General features: G+C 45.7%; 1 protein-coding gene across 11 annotated transcripts in view; it reads right to left on the reverse strand.

Moving 5' to 3' along the window:
* GFOD2 (Gfo/Idh/MocA-like oxidoreductase domain containing 2) overlaps positions 1-23,851 on the reverse strand; it is a 54,157-nt gene that overhangs the window by 24,917 nt on the left and 5,389 nt on the right. For 4 of the 11 annotated variants that reach the window (XM_045382651.3, XM_074027406.1, XM_065537508.2 and 1 more), the window contains exon 2: positions 11,771-11,889. The exons of the other annotated variants lie outside the window; for them this stretch is intronic. The gene's annotated coding sequence lies outside the window, so the exon portion shown is untranslated. The remainder of the gene's footprint in view (positions 1-11,770; positions 11,890-23,851) is intronic. 11 annotated transcript variants of the gene reach the window in all.

Raw genomic sequence — 23,851 nt, forward strand, 5'->3', positions numbered from 1 at the left:
GAGCCAGAGCTGGTGGCATAAAGTGTTAATCTCAGGAGTTTGGATTTTGACAGGTGGGTGTGCTCGGTATTCTTGGTCTGCTCCTCCTTCCCTACCTGATCCTCTCTGCCCCGCTTTTTGTCTCTGGAGTCAGGTCAGTCTCTAAAGGCCTGGGCTCCAGGTCCTCTGGCTTCCATCTGAGTCCAGCCAAGAGAAAGAACCAGGAAGAGATCAGCGAGAAGGAAGAAAGGCCAAGGTGTTTATTCTCTGCCTTCTCTCCCTGCCAGGATGTGGTTCTGGCAGGAGCTGTGTTCCTTAACCAAGGTCACAGCTCCTTTGGAGGACCCCTCTCTCCCATGACCATAGCTTTTGCTAGGTTCCAGTGACACATCCCCACTCCATCATTGCACCTGGCGTGCTGACACTATCTTGCCAGTCCCTGGGTGCTCCACCATCCCTTGTATGTTTCCTTTACTACTCACACTATTGTGAATAATCCCTTCATTAAAGAGTTTTTAATTAACCCTTTGAGTACACTGTTTCCTGCCTAGACCTTGACTAATGTAGGTAAGCAATAAGAACCACTGAACTGTTTTTTTTTTCTTTTTTCTTTTTTTTGAGATGGAGTCTTGCTCTGTCACCCAGGCTGGAGTGCAGTGGTGTGATCTCGGCTCACTGCAACCTCCGCTTCCCAGGTTCAAGCAATTCTCCTGCCTCAGCCTCCCGAGTAGCTGGGATTACAGGTGCCCGCCATCATGCCCAGCTAATTTTTGTATTTTTAGTAGACACGGGGTTTTCCCATATTGGTCAGGCTGGTCTCGAACTCCTGACCTCTGGTGATCTGCCCGCATCGGCCTCCCAAAGTGTTGGGATTACAGGCGTGAGCCACTGCGCCCGGCCTGAATTTTTTTTCTTTAATTTGGCAGAAAGATGTAGGTAGGATAGAGTTTAGGAGACACTAGACACAGAGAACCAGTTAGGATATCAGGTAAGACATAAGAAGGGTCTAATGGAGTTCCCTCCATTTTAGAAATTAGAATGAAATGGAGCAGACAGTTATCACTAGGATTTGGGATTATCAGGGGGTGGGAGAGTCAAAAAAAACAAAAAAAACTGACCTATAGACCAACACCTCTCATAAACTTAGGCACAAAAATCCTCAATAAAATATTAGCAAATTAAATCTAGCAATGAGTTAAAAGGCAACACACTGGCCAGGTGTGGTGGCTCACATCTGTAATCCTAGCACTTTGGGAGGCCAAGGTGGGCAGATTACCTGAGATCAGGAGTTTGAGACAAGCCTGGCCAACATGGTGAAATCCTATCTCTACTGAAAATACAAAAATTAGCCAGGCATGGTGGCGTGTGCCTGTAATCCAAACTACCCAGGAGACTGAGGCAGGAGAATCGCTGGAACCAGGGAGGCAGAGGCTGCAGTGAGCTGATATTGCACCACTAGCACTCCAGCCTGGGTGACAGAGCAAGACTTCGTCTCTTAAAAAACAAAACAAGGCCGGGCACAGTGGCTCATGCCTGTAATCCCAGAACTTTGTGAGGCCGAGGCAGGCAGATCATGAGGTCAGGAGATCGAGACCATCCTGGCTAACACAGTGAAACTCCGTCTCTACTAAAAAATACAAAAAATTGCCGGGCGTGGTGGCTCAAGCCTGTAATCCCAGCACTTTGGGAGGCCGAGACGGGTGGATCACGAGGTCAGGAGATCGAGACCATCCTGGCTAACACGGTGAAACCCCGTCTCTACTAAAAAATACAAAAAACTAGCCAGGCGAGGTGGCGGGCGCCTGTAGTCCCAGCTACTCGGGAGGCTGAGGCAGGAGAATGGCGTGAACCCGGGAGGCGGAGCTTGCAGTGAGCTGAGATCACGCCACTGCACTCCAGCCTGGACGACAGAGCAAGACTCCATCTCAGAAACAAACAAACAAAACAAAACAAAACAAAAAATCAATAATAAAAAATAAAATAAAATAAAATATACCATGACCAAGAGGGGTTTAATCCCAGGAATGCAAGGCTGACTCAACATTCTAAAATCAACTACTATTGGATAGGAGAATATGGGTTTTTTTTGTTTGTTTTGAGACAGTCTCACTCTGTCACCCAGACTGGAATGCAGTAGTGCGATCTCAGCTTACTGCAACCTCCGCCTCCTGGGTTCAGGTGATTCTCCTGCCTCAGCCACCTGAGTAGCTGGGACCACAGATGTGTACCACCACGCCTGGCTAATTTTTGTACATTTTGTAGAGAAGGGGTTTTGCCATGTTGGCCAGCCTGGCCTCGAACTCCAGGCCTCAAGCAATCTACCAGCCTCAGCCTCCCAAAGTGCTGGGATAACAGGAGCAAGCCACCGCTCCCAGCCTGGATAGCAAAATGTTTAACTGAAAAAAAAAAAAAGGCCAGGTGCAGTGGTTCACCTGTAATCCCAGTATTTTTGGAGGCCAAGGCAGATGGATTGCTTGAGGCCAGGAATTCAAGACCAGCCTGGTGAACATGGTGAAACCCCGTCTTTACAAAAAAACAAAAAAAAGCCAGGTGCAGTGGCACACACCTGTGGCTACTCAGGAGGCTAAGATGGGAGGAACACTTGAGCCCAGTAGGTGGAGGTTGCAGTGAGCCATGTTTGTACCACTACACTTCAGCCTGGGCAACAAGAGCATGACCCTGCCTCAAAAAAATAAAAAATAGGCCAGATGCGGAGGCTCACACCTGTAATCTCAGCACTTCGGAAGGCTGAGGTGGGCAGATTGCCTGAGCTCAGGAGTTCACAACCAGCCTGGGCAACAAGGTAAAACCCGTCTCTACTAAAACACAAAAAAAATTAGCCGGGCATGGCAGCACGTGCCTGTAATCCCAGCTACTTGGGAGACTGAGGCAGGAGAATTGCTTGAACCTGGGAGGCGGAGGTTGCAGTGAGCCGAGCTCGTACAACTGCACTCCAGCCTGGGCAACAGAGTGAGACTCCGTCTCGAAAAAAAAAAAAATGTAAAAAAGTAATAAAATCAATTACTATAACTCACTATATTAATAGTCATTAGACAGCATTAATTAGAAATACAAATTAAGGCCGGGCACAGTGGCTCAAGCCTGTAATCCCAGCACTTTGGGAGGCTGAGGAGGGCAGATCACCTGAGGTCAGGAGTTCGAGACCAGCCTGGCCAACATGGTGAAACCCTGTCTCTACTAAAAATACAAAAATTAGCAAGGCATAGTGGCGGGTGCCTGGTAATCCCAGCTGCTCGGAAGGGTGAGACTGGAGAATTGTGTGAAGTCGGGTGGCAGAGGTTGCACTGAACCGAGACGGTGCCACTGCATTTCAGCCTGGGTGACAGAGCAAGACTGTCTCAAAAACAAACAAACAAACAAATAAAAAATTAAGGCTGGGTTCAGTGGCTCATGCCTGTAATCCCAGCACTTTGGGAGGTCAAGGCGGGCAGATCATCTGAGGTCAGGAGTTTGAGACCAGCCTGGACAACATGGTGAAATCCCGTTCCTACTAGAAAAAAAAAAAATTAGCCAGGTGTGGTGGTGCATGCCTGTAATCCCAGCTACTCAGGAGGCAGAGGCAGGAGAATCGCTTGAACCCAAGAGGCAGAGGTTGTATTGAGCTAAGATTGCGCCATTGCACTCCAGCCTGGGCGACAGAGTGAGATTCTCTCTCTCAAAAAAAAAAAAAAAAAAAGAAAGAAAGAAAGAAAGAAATACAAATTAAAACGTATTAAATACACATTACAAGTCTGAAATTCAGAAAACCTGATATCAAATACTGGCAAGGGTAAGAAGCAACTATTCATTACTGATGAAAATGTAAAATAATATAGCCACTTTGGAAAAGTTTCCCATCTTACAAAGCTAAATAGATACCTATCATACAACCTAACAATCCTACTTCTAGGTTTAGTACTTAGCAAGAGAAATGAAAACTTATATTCACACAAAAACCTATACATGAATGTCTATAGCAGTTTTATTCATAACTGCCACATCCTGTAATCAACACAATACCAACACAAATATCCTTCAATTGGTGAATAGATGAACAGTAGTATATCAATGCCAATGGAAACTACTCAGTGATAAAAAGAACATACTACGGATGTATGCCACAATGAACAAATGCATTCTGCTAACTGAAAGATGTCCTACTCAAAGGCACCATACTGTGTGATCCCATTTAAATGCCATAATGGAAAAGCAAAACTATAGGGACAGAGAATAGATCAGTGGTTGTCAAGGGTTGGAACTGGGGCCAAGTGTAGACAACAAAGGGGCATGGGAAGTTTTGCGGGGTGATGAAACTGTTCTATATCTTGTCTAGAGTGGCGATTACATGAGAGCATTTGTCAAAACTGATAGCACAGAATATACAGAAAAAGGATAAACTTCACTGTTCTGTAAACTATACTTCAATAAATATGACTGCCCCCACAAAAAAAAAAAAAAAAAAAAAAAAAGACCCTGAAGTTCTAAGCCTAAGTGACAGAAACTGCAGTGTCCTTAAGAGAAACATGGAACCCAAAAGGCCTGACTGTTGAGACTTTGGTGTGGAAGCTGAGATTTGTGAATTGTTTTTTCCCAGACTGCCCAAACATCATCTTACCTTCTGTGTATCTAGTCTGTAGAGCCCATGCTTCTGCCAAACTAGAGGCCACGACCCACTGGCTATCACAGGGGTGGGAGAAATCCAATCTGATAACTGTTTTTGTAAATAATTTTACAGGTATGATGGAACACAGTAGGTAATACTCCTTTTTTTTGGTTGCTTTTGTACCACCAACAGCAGAGCAGGTACAACAGAAGCCTATATGGCCCACACAGCTTAAAATATTTAAAATTTGGAGGCTGGTGCAGTAGCTCACACCTGTAATCCCAGTACTTTGAGAGGCTGAGGCAGGCGGATTGCTTGAGGCTAGGAGTTCAAGACCAACACATGAAACACTGTCTCTACTAAAAATACACAAATTAGCCAGGCTTCGGGGTGTGTACCTGTAATCCTAGCTACTCAGGAGGCGGAGGCAGAAGAACCACTTGAACCTGGGAGGCGGAAGTTGCAGTGAACAGAGATCACGTCACTGCACTCCAGCCTGGGCAACAGAGCGACTCTGTCTCAAAAAAAAAAAAAAAAAAAAATTTACAATTTGGCCCTTTACAGAAAAGATTTGCTGACCCCTGCCCTACGCTCTGTTATAAGGCTCAGGAACTCCAAGTGACACAGTATTGTCATGAAGGTAGCCAGGATTTTTTTTAATTTTTTTTTTTTTGAGATGGAGTCTCACTCTGTCGCCCAGTCCGGAGCACAGTGACACAATCTGAGCTCACTACAACCTCTGCCTCCCGGGTTCAAGTGATTCTCCTGCCTCAGCCTCCCAAGTAGCTGGGATCATAGGCGTATGCCACCATGCCTGGCTAATTTTTGTATTTTTAGTAGAGATGGGGTTTCACCATGTTGGCCAGGCTAGTATTGAACTCCTGACCTCAGATGATCTGCCTGCCTTGGCCTCCCAAAGTGCTGGGATTACAGGAGTGAGCCACTGAGCCCGGCCAGTAGCCAGGATTATAGTAAAAGAAGGATCACTCACTGTGTGTGAGAAATCAGATTCTGGGAATTTTGGAGTCAGTGGTAACTTTAGAGGTCACTTGCTCATTAGGCAGCTTGTATAGTGGTCAGACCCTCAGCAGAAGGTGCCTAAGAATCCTTCTTTCCTGCCAACAGTCTTTATAATGTTGGTTTTTTTTTTTTTTTTGAGACGGAGTCTCACTCTGTCGCCCAGGTTGAAGTGCAGTGGTGCCATCTCGGCTCACTGCAAGCTCCGCCTCCCGGGTTCATGCCAGGCTCCTGCCTCGGCCTCCCGAGTAGCTGGGACTAAAGGCGCCCACCACCACACCCAGCTAATTTTTTGTATTTTTTTTTAGTAGAGATGGGGTTTCACCGTGTTAGCCAGGATGGTCTCGATCTCGTGACCTCGCGATCTGCCCACCTCGGCCTTCCAAAGTGCTGGGATTACCGGCGTGAGCCACCAGCCCGGCCTAATGTTGGGGTTTTAAAGTGCAGAGTTAAAACCTATATTTCCTGGCCAGGCATGGTGGCTTATGCCCAAATCCCAGCACTCTGGGAGGCCAAGGCGGGTGGATCACCTGAGGTTGGGAGTTCCAGATCAGCCTGACCAACATGGTGAAACCCCATCTCTACTAAAAATACAAAATCAGCCAGGTGTGGTGGTGCATGCCTATAATCCCAGCTACTTGGGAGGCTGAGGAAGGCAAATCACTTGAACCCAGGAGGTGGAGGTTGTGGTGAGCCGAGATCACGCCATTGCACTCCGGCCTGGGCAACAAGAGCGAAATTCTGTCTCAAAAAAAAAAAAAAAAAAAAAACCCTGTATTTCCTAGCATTACTTGTAAAGAGGTGTGTCAAATGAGATAAATATAGAAGGTTTAGTTTGGAAGAATGTCTGGAAATGTTCTTCAAAGGAGGCAATCTCAACTGGCAGGAACTGTCACCCCTGCCCCTGTCTGTCTGGAATTACCACCAGGAGGTGACTTGAGGATAAAACACAATTTCTTGCAGATTTTGACACTGAAAAGATAAATCAGATGTTACCTGTACCCTCAAAGAACTCCATAGATCAGACAGGCACTTGAGCAAATCTATCATATGATATGACAGGCAGAGCAACAGAAACTTGCCTCTGGTGCAGAGAAGAGCACCATTAACTACAGGGGCTAGAGGCAGTGTACAGGCAGGAAAGACTTCCTGGAGGAGATGACATAACTCCGCATTACCCCTCTGCCCAGCCTCTGGCAATCACCATTCTACTTTCTGTCTCTGAATCTGACTACTCTAGGTACCTCACATAAGTGGAATCATACAGTATTTGTGCTTCTATGTCTGGCTGATTTCACTCAGCGTAATGTCCTCAAGGTTCATCCATGTTGTAGTATGTGTCAGATGTTCCTTCCTTTTATAAGGGCTGAATAATAATATTCCATCATGTGTAGATACCACATTTTGCTTATCCATTTACGTCAGTGAATGCTCGGGTTGCTTCTACATTTTACTATGTCCATAATGCTGCTATGAACTTGGGTGTACAAATTACAGTTTTTTGACCCCAAGTCCAGTACTTTAAATTTTCACTCTAATAAATTTCATTTAGTTTAATTTGAGTGACTGTTTACCGGCTGAGATAATTTTGGATATTTACTCACTGTCCCTACCACTTTTGTGTCAGCTGAAAATCAGATCAGCATAACAACACCTCTTTTTGAGTAAACATTACGTGCCCCGTGCTTTACAGGCATCATCTGATTTAACAATTATAACTTCCAGAGGCAGGTGCCATTATTATTATTATCTTCATTTTACATATGAGGAAACTGAGGCTGCCATCATTTTCTGGATTAGTGATTTCAAGTACAGTAATTTACAATTTCACAGAACTATACTAGCTCTCATTTCTCTTTTTGCCCAATGGGATGAGGGGCTACAAAAAACCCCCACAGCTCACATCTAAATAAATGATATTTATATTTGGCACTCCCCTCAAGGTTACCAATAATCCAGCAAGCATACTAAAAAAAACAAATTGTTACCAAGAGCACAGTCAGAACTGACCATGATATCCACAAGGCCAACAACCAGACGTGTATAGGCACCTGACATAGAGTTAGGCCTTAATAAATGTTAGATGATGATGTCCTTTATAAATCCACACATCTTGCAGTGTTTGCCAGTTCTCTTTCCAGGTGTTCAGGGATCATTTCTTTGATGAGATGTTCTCACATTGTTCTGAGGAATCACCAGCATCAGGCTCAAACATCACAGATGTTGTGTATCTCCCATCATCGGGCACCTGCCTCTGCTCCACAATGCCTCAACGCTTACTGACGGTAGTTTATGAAGTATATCATGGTCAGCTGCTACTTTTCTAAGACCCATGGGATGTAATTCAAATTGATCAGAGGAAACAAACCCACTGGGCACTGGGTAGTCTACCTTCCCTGCACCTGGTCCTTCCAGCTGGGTCTCTGATGAAAGAGAAATATAGGAGTTGAATAGTTGTTTTCCCTGCCATGGTATCCATTATTCATCCTAAATACCTCTCAGTACATTTTCAAGAATACTTTTGATCGCCTGCCAGTTTTTTCTTTTTTTTTCTTTTTTTAAACAGAATCCCACTTTGTTGCACAGGCTGGAATGCAGTGGCATGATCTCAGCTCACTGCAACCTTCGCCTCCCAGGTTCAAGCAATTCCCCTGCCTCAGCCTCCCAAGTAGCTGAGATTACAGGCATGTGCCACCACGCCCAGCTAAATTTTGTATTTTCAGTAGAGACGGGGTTTTGCCAAGTTGGCCAGGCTGGTCTCGAACTCCTGGCCTCAAGTGATCCACCTGCCTCAGCCCTGCAAAGTGCTGAGAACACAGGTGTAAGCCACTGTGCCCGGCCTATCTACAGGTTTTTTCAAGTGTCATTACTTGTTCTGGGATTGTGTCTCCCTGATCCTATTAGCAGCAGCGAGCTCTTCAGAAACTTATAGATGAATGGAACCTGGGTGGTTCCATCTAAGCTTTTTAAAAATGTACCATAATAGGCTGGGTGTGGTGGCTCATGCCTGTAATCCCAGCACTTTGGGAAGCCGAGGCAAGCAGATCACTTGAGGTCAGGAGTTCAAGACCAGCCTGGCCAACATGGTGATACTCTGTCTCTACTAAAAATACAAAAAATTAGCTGGGCACGGTGGCAGATGCCTGTAGTCCCAGCTACTCAGGAGGCTGAGGCACGAGAATCACTTGAACCCGGGAGGCGGAGGTTGCAGTGAGCCGAGATTGTGCCACTGCACTCCAGGCTGGGCAACAGAGTGAAACTCTTTTTTTTTTTTTTTGAGACGGAGTCTCGCTCTGTCACCCAGGCTGGAGTGCAGTGGCGCGATCTCGGCTCACTGCAAGCTCTGCCTCCTGGGTTCACACCATTTTTCTGCCTCAGCCTCCCGAGTAGCTGGGACTACAGGCGCCCGCCACCACGGCCGGCTAATTTTTTGTATTTTTAGTAGAGACGGGGTTTCACCGAGTTAGCCAGGATGGTCTATGATCTCCTGACCTTGTGATCTGCCCGCCTTGGACTCCCAAGAAACTCTGTCTTTTAAAAAAAGTGCCTGTTATAGTGTTTTCTCTGTGATTTTTTTTTTTTTTTTTTTTTGACATGGAGTCTTGCTCTGTCGCCCAGGCTGGAGTGCAGTGGGGAAATCATGGCTCACTGCAACCTCCGCCTCTGGGGTTCAAGCAATTCTCCTGCCTCCCAAGTAGCTGGGATTACAGACGTGTGCCACCACGCCCAGCTAATTTTTGTATTTTTTGTAGAGATGGGGTTTCACCACGTTGGCCAGGCTGGTCTTGAACTCCTAACCTTGTGAGATCTGCCTGCCTTGGCCTCCCAAAGTGTTAGGATTACAGGCATGAGCCACTGCGCCTGGCCTGACCATACTTTTTAAAATTACAAAATATGCTTTTTATGTCTCAGTGCCGGGTTTTTAAAAAGAACCATTAGAGACTTCTATAGACAAAGTTATAGCCTTGTAATACTATCTTTACCCTGCAAGTCACACAAATGCAGTAAACTGATTTTCAGCCAAAGCATTAAATCAATTCAATGGGGAAAAAAAATTCTTCTTAAGAAATGGTGTTGGAACAATTGGATATCCACATGGCAAACAATTAACCTTAACCCCTCTTATATGCAAAAATTAATTCAAGACAGATCAAAGACCTAAATGTAGAAGCCAGAACCATAAAGCTTCTAGAAAAATACATCAGAGAGTACTTTTTGAAATCATAGGGTAAGGATTTCTCAGACAGGACACCAAAAGCACTAACTAATTGAAAACTGGATTTCAAAATTTAAAACAATTTCTGCTCATTAAAAGACATCATTAAAAAAATGAAAAGGCAAGCCACAGGCTGGGAAAAAACATGAGCTGAACATATATGTAACAAAGGACTTGTCTGCAGAACTCCTACAAATTAACAATAAAAAGATGAACCACCCAATTAAAAAAATTGTCGCCGGGCACAGTAGCTCATGCCTGTAATCCCAGCACTTTGGAAGGCTGAGGTGGGCGGATCACAAGGTGACGAGATCGAGACCACCTTGGCTAACACACGGTGAAACCCCGTCTCTACTAAAAATACAAAAAAATTAGCCAGGTATGGTGGCGGGTGCCTGTAGTCCCAGTTATTCGGGAGGCTGAGGCAGGAGAATGGTGTAAACCCGGGAGCTTGCAGTGAGCCGAGATCGTGCCACTGCACTCCAGCCTGGGTGACAGAGCAAGACTCCATCAAAAAAAAAAAAAAAAAAAAAAAAAAGGGCCAAGCGCAGTGGCTCACGCCTGTAATCCCAGCACTTTGGGAGGCTGAGGCGGGTGGATCACAAGGTCAGGAGATTGAGACCATCCTGGCTAACATGGTAAAACCCTGTCCCTACTAAAATTACAAAAAAATTATCCGGGCATGGTGGCCGGGTGCCTGTAGTCCCAGCTACTCAGGAGGGTGAGGCAGGAGAATGGTGTGAACCCAGGAAGCGGAGGTTGCAGTGAGCCGAGATTGTGCCACTGCACTCCAGTCTGGGCCACAAGAGTGAAACTCCATCTTAAAAAAAAAAAAAAAAAAAAAAAGACTTACAGGCCGGGCGCGGTGGCTCAAGCCTGTAATCCCAGCACTTTGGGAGGCCGAGACGGGCGGATCACGAGGTCAGGAGATCGAGACCATCCTGGCTAACACGGTGAAACCCCGTCTCTACTAAAAATACAAGAAAATTAGCTGGGCGAGGTGGCGGGCGCCTGTAGTCCCAGCTACTCGGGAGGCTGAGGCAGGAGAATGGCGTGAACCCGGGGAGGCGGAGCTTGCAGTGAGCCGAGATCGCGCCACTGCACTCCAGGGGCACAGAGCAAGACTCCGTCTCAAAAAAAAAAAAAAAAAAAAAAAAAAAAAAAAAGACTTACAATCCTGAAGTTTGGAGAGGATATGTGGCAAATGGAACTCTCATACGTTCTTGGTGGGAGTGTGAAACAGTACAACCACTTTGGAAAATTGACAGTTTCTTATAGTTAAACATATATCAACCGAATCACAGCAACTCCACTTACAGATATTTATGTAAGAAAATAAAAACATAAGTCCACAAAAAAAAATTATACAAATGTTCACAGCAGCCTTATTCATAATGGCCCCACACTGGAAACAAACGTTCACAGAACATCATAAATTATGATGTCACACAATGGAATACAGTAAAACAGTAAAAAGGAATTAACTATTAATGAATTTTTTTCTTTTTAAAAATTTCATTAATTTTTTGTAGAGATGGGAGTCTCACTATGTTGCCCAGGCTGGTCTCAACCTGCTGGCCTCAAGTGATCCTCCTGCCTCAGTCTTCCAAAGCGCTGGGATTACAATGAGCCACCTCGCCTAGCCTATATGAATCTTAAAAACTTATGTAGAGTGAAAGATGGCAGGTCCGCACACAAAAGACCCATACTGTAGAATTCCACTTTTTTGAAATTCAGGAGCCAGCCTTATTTACAGTGATACTAGTCAGAAGGCGGCAGTGGCGGTGGTGGCTTTGGTGGAGGGAATCAACCAAAAAGGGGCACAAGGCCACATTCTAGAGTGATGGAAATGTTCTATATCTTGTGTGGTGCTTGGGTTACATGGTGGTACAATTGTCAAAACTCATCAAATTGAATATTTAAGATCTGTGTTTTTAATCGTATGTAAAGTATACCTTAATTTTTAATAGCCTTAAGTAGTTGTGCCCAAGGCCATAGAACAACCCGTTCACAGCTTGCAGATTCAGTTCTGTAATCAAACTAAAGGGGTATGTGCGAATTAGAAGTCTTCTTCCTTTAAAAAAAAAAAACAAAAAAAACCTGTAAGCTTACTTTTGGGAACATCATCAATACAGGCTGGGGCCAAAAGAATAAGTTTTCTGAGAAAATAACTTCAAGCTAAGGCCCAGTAGGCTGGTGAGTCCCAGAACTTGCTGAACATATCTGAAGATGGCACTTTTCCCTGGGCAGTGTCACACTGGGTGAGTGGCTGAGCTCCAGATGTTAGAAGTCCTCGCCACTCACCAACAACTCATACTGAGGAAGGGAGGGTTCAAGAGGGGTTCTCTGGTATCACTTCTGGCAAGCAAACTTAACGATGGCTATTCATAGAGCATTGGTATGTATCAGTTTGTAGTTGTAGCTATACAGGTTGGGCAATAAGACTTGGCACTGAAAGAGTGGCAAGCCCTCACTTAGTGTCAGCCTCTACTGTGCCTCAAGGGCCACTCACCATGAACTAGCCCCAGAGCCAGCCCCCACCTTCCAGAGCACTGAATCTTGAGAGGCACCTCCACAGACTTGCTGCACACTTCTGTCCCCTCAGGCACATTCCAAAGGGCCAGTGTCAAGACCCATACTGTAGAATTCCATTTATTTGAAATGCAAATAAGACTTGTTTGAGAATTTGATTTTTCTGTGGGTGAATTCTTTTCAGTAATTTTATCCTAATATAACTATAAATAGTGCTATGAGAGACTCAACAGGATATAAATTAGCCTTATGATTATTATTATTATTGGGTCTCACTCTGTCACCAGACTGGAGTGCAGTGGCATGATCTCAGCTCACTGCAACCTCTGCCTCCTGGGTTCAAGCATTCCTCCCACCTCAGCCCCCTGAGTAGCTAGGACCACAGGCACGTGCCACCATACCCAGCTATTTTTTTGTATTTTTTGGTAGAGATGGGGTTTCCTATGTTGCCCAGGCTGGTCTTGAGGCTGGTATTCAACTCTTGTCCTCAAGTGATCTGCCTGTCTCAGCCTCCCAAAGTGTTGGGATTATGGGCGTGAGCCACCGTGCCCAGCCAAATTAGCCTTATGATTATTTTTTATTTTTTAGGGGGGGATCAGAGTGTCACTCTGTCGCCCAGGCTGGAATGCAGTGGTACAATCTTGCCTCACCACAATCTCTGCTTCCTGGGTGCAAGTGATTCTCCTGCCTCAGCCTCTCGAGTACCTGGGATTACAGGCGTGCACTATGACGCCCAGCTGATTTTTTTTTTTGTATTTTTATTTATTATTTTTTTTAGAGACAGGGTCTCACTCTGTTGCTCTAGCTGGAGGGCAATGGGGCAATCACAGCTTACTGTAACCTCGAACTCCTGGGCTCAAATGATCCTCCTGCCTTGGCCTCCCAAAGTGCTGGGATTACAGGCATGAGCCACCATGCCAGTCCTGTATTTTTAGTAGAAACTGGGTTTCACCATGTTGGCCGGGCTGGTCTCAAACTCCTCACCTCAAGTGATCTGCCCGCCTTGGCCTCCCAAAGTTAGCCTTAATTTAAAAGTGTTCAATGACAGATTTATAATGCACTTCGAGTTCCACGTGAGAAAGGTTTCACACTCTGAGGCTGAATTACGATAAAACACTGACATTGTGAGTCATTTTCTATCCACTGACCCTTACCCTGCTCCTTGACTATCAATCCCCACTGGCTGTGCTGTATTCAGAGTTGAGCTCAGTCTCTCTCCCCGACTGCAAGACTCATTGCAGAGGTACCTATACCTATCACCATGGTCCTGAATAAAGTCTTCATCATCATGAAAAAAACCCAAACATTGACACTGGTAGTGCAGTAAAAGGCACAGCAGCCCAACGTCATTAAAAACCCAATTTGTGATTAACAGACACTCCCCTTCCCCAGAGCAGTAACCAGACCCAAAAGCATTTCTTCAGAATGAAGAGTCCAAAAGAGGTAGGAAAGAAAAGTAAAATGTTCAGAACTTCAAACTGCAATTATGCAACTCTCTCATGATGCTCTGTGTTCAGGCATCGTGGCTGAAAACCCTAGATTATTGGTTGTAAATCACACTACAAATAACCAAGCTTCAGCTATCTGATCTTTATCAAATACAATTAAATCCGGTGGTCAATTCCCACCTTCATCCCACTTTGACCTATCAGCAGCATCTGACATGGCAGATTCCAACCTCTCTGAAACACTCTTCACCTGACTTCCACAACACAAATTTCTCCTGATTTTCCTCTTACCTCTCTGATCACTTCTCGGTTCCTTCTGCTCGTTTCTCCTGATGGTGACTGTAGTAACCATGGCTCAGTCCCCAGTCTATTTCTCCTTTCCAACTATACTCACTCCCTTGGTGGTTCCATTCAGTGTTATGGCTTTTAAATGTTATCTATTCCCTGCTGACTCCCAAAGTTATCAGCCAGGTCCTCTTTGAGCTCCAGACAGGTGCAAACAACTGCCTATTAACATCTCTACTTGGGCTGGGCGCGGTGGCTCAAGCCTGTAATCCCAGCACTTTGGGAGGCCGAGACGGGCGGATCACGAGGTCAGGAGATCGAGACCATCCTGGCTAACACGGTGAAACCCCATCTCTACTAAAAAATACAAAAAAAAAAAAAAAACTAGCCAGGCGAGGTGGCGGGCGCCTGTAGTCCCAGCTACTCGGGAGGCTGAGGCAGGAGAATGGCGTAAACTTGGGAGGCGGAGCTTGCAGTGAGCTGAGATCTGGCCACTGCACTCCAGCCTGGGTGACAGAGTGAGACTCTGTCTCAAAAAAAAAAAAAAAACAAACAAAAAAAACATCTCTACTTGGATGTTTAATAGGTATCTCAGACTTAAAATGTCCAGAACAAACTCCTGATGTTTCTCCCCAACAAACATACTCTTCCCACAATGCCTTCATCTCAGAAACTGGTAACACAAATTTTTCAACTGTTCAAATTAAAATCTTGGAGTTATCCTTGATTCTTCTTTTTCTTTCACACTTCACATCTGATCCATTAACAAGTTTTGCTAACTCTCTACCTTCAAAATATACCCTGCATTCAACCACCTCCCACAACTGCTATTACTACCACCTTTGTTCAGTCCACCCTTACCTCTCTCCTACATTATTGCAATAGCCTAACTGGTCTCCCAGCTTCTACCCTACCTGACCCCCTGCCTCCCATCTACTCTCAACATACCACTGAGAGGAACTCGATTAAAATGTAGTCAGATTAAGCCACTCCTCTGTCCAAACCTCCAAACATTTCCCATCTCTCTTGGAGTAAAAGCCAAAGTTCTTTCACTGACCTACAAGGCCCTACATGATACATGTCTGCAATCCCACACTCCTTTTACCTTTCTGATTTTTTTTTTTTTTTTTTTGAGACGGAGTCTCGCTCTGTTGCCCAGGCTGGAGTGCAGTGGTGCAATCTCGGCTCACTGTAACCTCTGTCTCCTAGGTTCAAGTGATTATCCTGCCTCAGCCTCCCAAGTAGCTGGGACTACAGGCGCCTGCCTGACACCACTCCCAGCTAATTTTTTGTATTTTTAGTAGAGATGGGGTTTCACCACGTTAGCCAGGATGGTCTCAATCTTCTGACCTCGTAATCCGCTCGCCTTGGCCTCCCAAAGTGCTGGGATTACAGGTGTGAGCCACTGCACCCGGCCTACCTTTCCGATCTTATATCCTACTCACTCTTCCTTCACTCACTCTGCTCCAGTAATGGTAGCTTTCTGGTGTCTGCACCCCAAACATGTCAGGTACATCCTGCCTCAGGACCTTTGCACTTACACTGTCCTCTACTGTGCAGACATCCACTTGGCTTTCTCTCTTTCTCATGGTTCCTTTAGGTCTCTACTTTTATGTTGTCTTTACAGAAACAGGTATATTTTTCCATTGTTTGTCTCTCCCCACCATCCCTGCTAGAATGTATGCTCCCTGAAGACAGCAAATTTTTTGTCTGTTTTGTTCACTGCTATATCCCCAGTGCCTAAAACAAGTTCTGACATGTAGTTGGTGCTAAATATTTGCTAAAAGAATGAAAGATTTCAGGCCTAGTTCCTGCATAGTCAGTCAATAAACTAAGATAAATACTGAGCTCATCAAAACCATACATAATTCAGTAGGCTCTTGGGATATGCTTAAAAATGTAATAAAGAGGCCAGGCGCGGTGGCTCATGCCTGTAATCCCAGCACTTTAGGAGGCCAAGGCAGGTGGATCATGAGGTCAGGAGATTGAGACCACCCTGGCTAACACAGTGAAACCCAGTCTCTACTAAAAATACAAAAAATTAGCCGGGCATGCTGGTGGACACCTATAGTCCCAGCTACTCAGGAGGCTGAGGCAGGAGAATGGCGTGAACCCGGGAGGTGGAGCTTGCAGTGAGCAAAGATGGCGCCACTACACTCCAGCCTGGGTGACAGAGCAAGACTCCATCTCAACAACAACAACAACAAAGTAATAAAGAGATTTCTTATGTCACTAGCCTAAGTACTTTGGAGCGGAATCTGGCTTGAAGGTTCAGGAAAGAAAACAAGCACCATAATAGCTTTGCTTGATGCTTGGGGTAAGGAAGATGAGCTGCTGCTCTGTCTTCTACTACATTATGATACGCCAAGATGCTGCTCTCACATAGAACTGTCTCTCCAACCATCATGCCTCCTCCACAGGGCATGACCCAGGCCTATCCATCACCTCAGTCCCCTTGCAGTCAAGTTTCCTCCCTCTTACCAGAGAAGTTATATTGTGTTGAGCAAGCCTTGCAGGACAACAGTGACCTAGCACCTAAGGGACATACTGAGTCAAATGTCAACAGACAAATGTGAAGGGAAGGCAAGTGATAATGGACCCAAATAAATGATAGTGACTGAAACCTGACCAGTTCAGGAACCACTATGGCTGCAGTGAAGCCTCCTTGCCCCCATGGCCAGTCCATCCTTCCATTCCATCAGCTGGACATCCTGATGTCTCTCTCCTGGTTCTGACCATTTTCTTCCCCAACCCTTAAGTGCCCATAGGATAAAGCCCAAATTCCTTGATGGGGCTCACAAAGCATCTCCCCAGTGTGGGTGGGACCGTTCTTCATCTTTCTCCTATGACTGCATTTGTCAGGCTAGAAGCTACCATGCCTGACCCTTTCAGTTCTGCTCAGAGATTGTGGTCCATGCTGTTTGCTTTGCCTGGGACAACCTTTTCCGACTATCCCAGGTTAACTCCTTCTCAGGAAATCTGTTAGGTCTCCAGTTAAACAACATTTCTTCAGAGAAGCTGTGCCTCAGCTGGTTAAGTGATTCTATTCACAGTCCCCACAACAGCCTAAGCTTTGGCTTTCAAAGGCTCAGCATGCTTCACTGGCTCACCTATTTAGTGTCTGTCATGATGGCAGGACCTTGCTTGTCTCACATGCTGCTATGTCACCAGGACAGAGCACAGTGCCTGACATGGAGTAGGTGCTGAGTAACGATTGAAAAACAAGCATACAGGTGGGACGTGGTGGCTCACACCTGTAATCCCAGAACTTTGGGAGGCCAAGGCAGGTGGATCACCTGCTGCTAGGAGTTCGAGACCAGCCTGGCCAACACGGAGAAACCCTGTCTTTACTAAAAATACAAAATAATAATAATAATTAGCTGACCATGGTGGTGCATGCCTGTAATCCCAGCTACTCAGGAGGCCAAGGCAGGAGAATCGCTTGAACCTGGGATGTGGACGTTGCAGTGAGCCAAGATCACGCCACTGCACTCCAACCTGGGGGACAGAGTGAGACTCTGTCTCAAAATAAATAAATAAATAAAGGAAAAGCAAAGGAAAGAAATGCTACCCCTCCAGCTTTATAGTTGACATGGCAGTAAACTGCTAGGCAACTACCATGTCATCAGAGAACAGACCAAGCCCTAGCCAGAGATGCCAGCTCCTAATTCTACCTTGCTCCACACAGTGTCCCAGGAAGGACACTAATGACAGGCTAATGATCTATCCTATGAAGCATAACTACCCAGTGTACAAAAAGGATCAGAAAAATTGGATCATAAAGGAGAAGTAAATTTAACACTCACAGGAGTATCTGGATCACTGTGAGGTTTTATTTTTTTGAAATGGAGTCTGGCCGGGCGCGGTGGCTCAAGCCTGTAATCCCAGCACTTTGGGAGGCCGAGGCGGGTGGATCACGAGGTCAGGAGATCGAGACTATCCTGGCTAACATGGTGAAACCCCGTCTCTACTAAAAATACAAAAAACTAGCCGGGCGTGGTGGCGGGTGCCTGTAGTCTCAGCTACTTGGGAGGCTGAGGCGGGAGAATGGCGTGAACCCGGGAGGCGGAGCTTGCAGTGAGCCGAGATCACGCCACTGCACTCCAGCCTGGGAGACACAGTGAGACTCCGTCTCAAAAAAAAAAAAAAAAAAAAAAAAAAGAAATGGAGTCTTATTCTGTCGCCCAGGCGGGAGTGCAGTGGCACGATCCTGGCTCACTGCAACCTCCACCTCCCAGGTTCAAGCGATTCTCCTGCCTCAGCCTCCTGAGGAGCTGGGATTATAGGCACGTGCCACCACACCGGGCTAATTGTTGTATTTTTGGTAGAGATGGGGTTTCATCATGTGGGCCAGGGTGGTCTCAAACTCCCGACCTTGTGATCCGTCTGCCTTGGCCTCCCAAAGTGCTGGAATTACAGGAATGAGCCATCGCACCCCACCTCAGCTACTTACTAACATAGGCAAAGTACTTATCTACTGGCTACATTAGGTATTTATTGATTTTATATATGTATCTATCTATCTATATATATATATATATATATTTTTTTTTTGAGACGGAGTCTTGCTCTGTCGCCCAGGCTGGAGTACAGTGGCCGGATCTCAGCTCACTGCAAGCTCCGCCTCCCGGGTTCACACCATTCTCCTGCCTCAGCCTCCCGAGTAGCTGGGACTACAGGCGCCCGCCACTGCGCCCAGCTAATTTTTTGTATTTTTAGTAGAGACGGGGTTTCACCGTGTTAGCCAGGATGGTCTCGATCTCCTGACCTTGTGATCCACCCGTCTCGGCCTCCCAAAGTGCTGGGATTATAGGCGTGAGCCACCGCACCCGGCCTTTATATATATTTTTTTGAGATGGAGTTTCCCTCTTTTTTGCCTAGGCTGGAGTGCAATGGCACAATCTCAGCTCACTGCAACCTCCGCCTCTCAGGTTCAAGCGATTCTTCTGCCTCAGCTTCCCAAGTAGCTGGGATTACAGGTGCACACCACTACGCCCAGACAATTTTGTAGTTTTAGTAGAGACAGGGTTTCACCATGTTGGCCAGGCTGGTCTTGAACTCCTGACCTCCAGTAATCCACCCACCTCGGCCTCCCAAAGTGCTGGGATTATACGTGTGAGCCACTGCACTCGGCCTATTTATTTTTTGAAATGGAGTCTCCCTCTGTCACCCAGGCTGGAGTACAGTGGCACCATCTCGGCTTACTGCAACCTCTGCCTCCAGTGTTCAAGCAATTCTCAAGCATCTGCCTCCCGAGTAGCTGGGATTACAGGTACACACCACCACACCTGGCTAACTGTTGTAGTTTTAGTAGAGACAGGGTTTCACCATGTTGGCCAGGATGGTCTCGAACGTCTGACCTCAAGTGATCTGGCCTCCCAAAGTGCTGGGATAACAGGCATGAGCCTCTGTGCCCAGTCATTCCCTAACATTTTTAAATGCCACCTGAATCAAGCATTATGCCAGGAGTTGGGACATACAAGCATGATCCAAACAAACAGGCCAGGTCCCTGGAGCTTACAGTTTCCATTTCTTGCTACCCTTAGCCAAATACCAAGGACTGATGTGACTGAAGAACATAGTGAGTGTTCAAAGACCTTTCCCTGTGGCAGGCATGTAAACCAAGACTCTGCCTTTGCCTTTGAATCACTGAGGTAAACCACACTTGTCTGCGATGCACATGAAGTAGCCAACCCTAGAGAGGTGTTACCTGTGGTCCCAAGAAGAGGGTATTTAATTATGCTAAACATTTTTCAATGTGCAAACCTAATTGACTGAAGTTTTCTTGTGTTTTCTACCTTCTATATAGATAGGAGTGCTCTGTTTCTGAGAAAAGTGCTTGCTATTTCAATGGTAGCAAAAGACACTTTGGGTCACCCATCTGTCTTCCTTCTGGATTTCAGGGTACTCAAGAGTGCAGGGACCCTGATGGGTGTTCTCTAACTCTGTGTTACATAGTCTCTGGTCACTGGGAAGGTTAAGTAGTTCCCCCGTGACAGGAAAGGTCCAGGGCCCTTCACAAGCACCACCTACTTATACACAGAAAACGGCTTACCAGTTGGGCCATGATCATGTTGAGTAGTGAGTTAACAATCTTCCAGCTAGCTGCTAAATGAGAGATGTAAAATATCGAATCTCAGTGGCTGAGGCATGAGAATCACTTGAACCCAGGAGGTGGAGGCAGCAGTGAGCTAAGATCCCAGCACTGCACTCCAGCCTGGGCAACAGAGCAAGATTGTCTCAAAAAAAAAAAAAAAAAAAAACACCACGAGGCCAGGCGCGGTGGCTGATGCCTGTAATCCCAGGACTTTGGGAGGCTGAGACGGGTGGATCACCTGAGGTCAGGAGTTCAAGACCAGCCTAACCAATATGATGAAACCCCGTCTCTACTAAAAATACAGAAATTACCCAGGCATGGTGGCATGCTCCTGTAATCCCAGCTACTTGGGAGGGTGAGAGAGGAGAATCAGTTGAACCTGGGAGGCGGAGGTTGCAGTGAGCCAAGATTGCACCACTGCACTCTAGCCTGGGCAACAAGAGCGAAACTCCGTCTCAAAGGAAAAAAAAAAAAGCAAAAAAACAAAAACAAAAAAACCCACCATGAACAGGAGCAAGCCCAGGGCTAAGAGAACTAAAACAGTCATTGAATTACAGTGATTTATTTTGAAAATAACATCAGATAAGAAATACTATGTTAAATCATCTTCCCCATTGCTCCAAAATACAAGCTGTGTCCCCTGAGCTTCTGAATGTGAGTTCAGGAATATGAATACAAAAGGTTGAAAAGCAACCGGATGTATAACTGACCTCTCTTCCATCCCCCTTCTCCCTGACAATCAGAGGATGCTTTGCAGGACAATTACACAATCTCACGTGCTCCCAGAGTCACCCCTAGAAGGGCCTCTCAGAGAGAATCATTTCCTAGGAGGAGCTACCCTGCCATAAAAACCACTAGCCACATGGAACATCCTATAATATACTTGCTGTCCATCAAGCACCACTAAAGAAACCCAAATGGTCAAAACCACCTGTCAACAAGAAACACCAGTCTTAGAAAGCAACATTTATGATCTATATAGTCACTTTTTTTTTTTTTGGAGACAGAGTCTTGCTCTGTCACCCAGGTTGGAGTGTGGTGGCATGATCTCGGCTCACCGCAACCTCCGCCTCCTAGGTTTAAGTGATTTTCCTGCCTCAGCCTCCCAAGAAGCTGTGATTACAGGCATGCACCACCACACCTGGCTAATTTTTGTAGTTTTAGTAGAGATGGGGTTTCACTATGTTGCCCGGGGTCATCTCGAACTCCTGACCTCAAGTGATCCACTCGCCTCGGCCTCCCAAAGTGCTGAGATTACAGGTGTGAGCCACTGTGCCCAGTCGTGTATAGTCACCTTTCAATTACACACACACAAACACACACACTCGTTATCCAGGTTACCTCATTACTGTTTGGTTCACTGACACCTGGGAAAGGAAACATCAGTGCCACCTAGTAGTCCCTGCCATCATTCTCCCCACTCACAAACCAATTTTCATAGAGTGAGAGGGGGTGAAGTCTCTCAGAAGATGAGTTTATATCCTCATTTATACCAGCAAAAAACTTTTAAGAGGGTTTACTTTTTAAAATATAGACCCATCTCTATTAGGAGTACAAGTACTGTAGTAAATGCAACACAAGCTATTTCAGTACTGTTTGTTTGAAATTTGTGTTGTTCATGTATTGTGATTTAACTTGTTGATGCATGTAAATTGGATGCATTTTGTTGCCACTGCATGTTTGTATTTTAAGGAGTCTCACTGTGTCGCCCAGGCTGGAGTGCAGTGGCACAATCTCAGTTCACTGCAACCTCTGCTTCCTGGGTTCAAGCCATTCTCCTGCTTCAGCCTCCTGAGTAGCTGAGATTACAGGTGTGCACCACCACCACTGGCTAATATTTATTTATTTATTATTTATTTTTTGAGACAGAGTCTTGCTCTGTTGCCCAGGCTGGAGAGCAGTGGCATGATCTCGGCTCACTGCAGCCTCTGCCTCCTGGGTTAAAGCAATTCTCCTGCCTCAGCCTCCTGAGTAGCCGGGACTTCAGGCAGGTGCCACCACGCCCAGCTAATTTTTGTATTTTTAGTAGAGATGGGGTTTCACCATGTTGGCCAGGCTGGTCTTGAACTCCTGACCTCAGGTGACTGGCCTGTCTTGGCCTCCCAAAGTGCTGGGATTACAGGTATGAGCCACCGTGCCTGGCTGCCACTACATGTTAAATGGTGGTCAATGTTTTTACAAAGAAATTCAACCAAAAATCATAAATAATAATAATAATAAAATACATACTAAGAAAACTATGGTGTTTTCTTATGTTCTATTTTGGCTACTTTTTTACATTTGTTTGGTAATCATATTGTATTCACAGTTTTGTATCCTGAGTTATTTTACTTACTCTTTTGACACAAGCATTTTTCTTTTTTCTTTTTGAGATGGAGTCTTACTGTCGCCCAGGTTAGAGTGCAGTGATGCAATCTCGGCTCACTGCAACCTCTGCCTCCCAGGTTCAAGTGATTCTCCTGCCTCAGCCTCCTGAGTAGCTGGGACTACAAGCATGCACCACCACACCCAGCTAATTTTCTGTATTTTTTCGTGGAGACAGGGTTTCGCCATCTGGGTCAGGCTGGTCTTGAACTCCTGGCCTCAAGTGATCCGCCCACCTCAGCCTCTGAAAGTGTTGGGATTACATGCGTGAGCCACCACACCCAGCCAGACATAAGGATTTTTCATGGTATCATAAATAGTTTTATGGGTTACATAATAGATATGTCATTGTGAAAGTGGAAAGACAAACTTAAATTGTTTTTCCTCTGCTTTTACACCACAACGATCAACACAGAAGACCAATGTGTGGGGGTTTCTCCCCATACACCAGGCTAGCAAGCAATTCTGCAGTCAACACCTGTTGGGTGTCCCTCAATTTAATTGTGACGTTATCTACCTGGAGAATCACATCAGATCCCCCGGGTAGAGGGCTCAGTCCCACAGACTTCCCCTCCCCAACTTCCAATGCCATCAAAAGCCCCAGGTTATTTCAACTGTGCCTCTGCCTGATGGGCTACAGAATGGAGATCCTATGACTTTCTCCTTCAGATTAATTAATTTGCTAGGGCAGCTCACAGAACTCTGTGGAAAACGTACTTTTATTTACTAGTTTATTATAAAGAACATTATAAAGGATAGAGATGAAGAAGGTACATAGGGCAAGGTATGGGGAAAGGGGCTTGGAGCTTTCGTGACCTCCCTGTGTTTATGGAGGCTTCATTAACTAGGCATGATTGATTAAACCACTGGCCATTGATGATCAACTTAACCTTCAGTCCTGCTCTCCTCCCCAGAGGCTGGGGAGTGGGGCTGAAAGTCACAACCCTCTAATAATGCTTTGATGTTTCCTGTGACCAGTCCTCAGCCTGAAACTACCCAGGAGCTGCCAGCCACCAGCCAACTCACTAGCATACAAAAATCCATCACTTAGGAGATTCCAGCGATTTGGTTGGTGCAAAAGCAATCGTGGTTTTTGCCATTACTTTGCAGCAAAATCCGCAACTGCTTTTGCACCAACCTACTGAAATTGCATGCCAGGAAACAGAGACAGAAGACCAAATATACATTTCACAGTATCACAGCCACTGACCATGTGAACGAGCTTTTCATTCTCTACTGTTACACATTTACGACATTTTCATTTTGCTTCCTGTTATACAGGTTAAGAAATTATGGTCTAGTAGCCAGTC

This window comes from Macaca fascicularis, chromosome 20, assembly GCF_037993035.2.
Source record: "Macaca fascicularis isolate 582-1 chromosome 20, T2T-MFA8v1.1".
In the NCBI taxonomy this organism is placed as follows: Eukaryota; Metazoa; Chordata; class Mammalia; order Primates; family Cercopithecidae; genus Macaca; species Macaca fascicularis.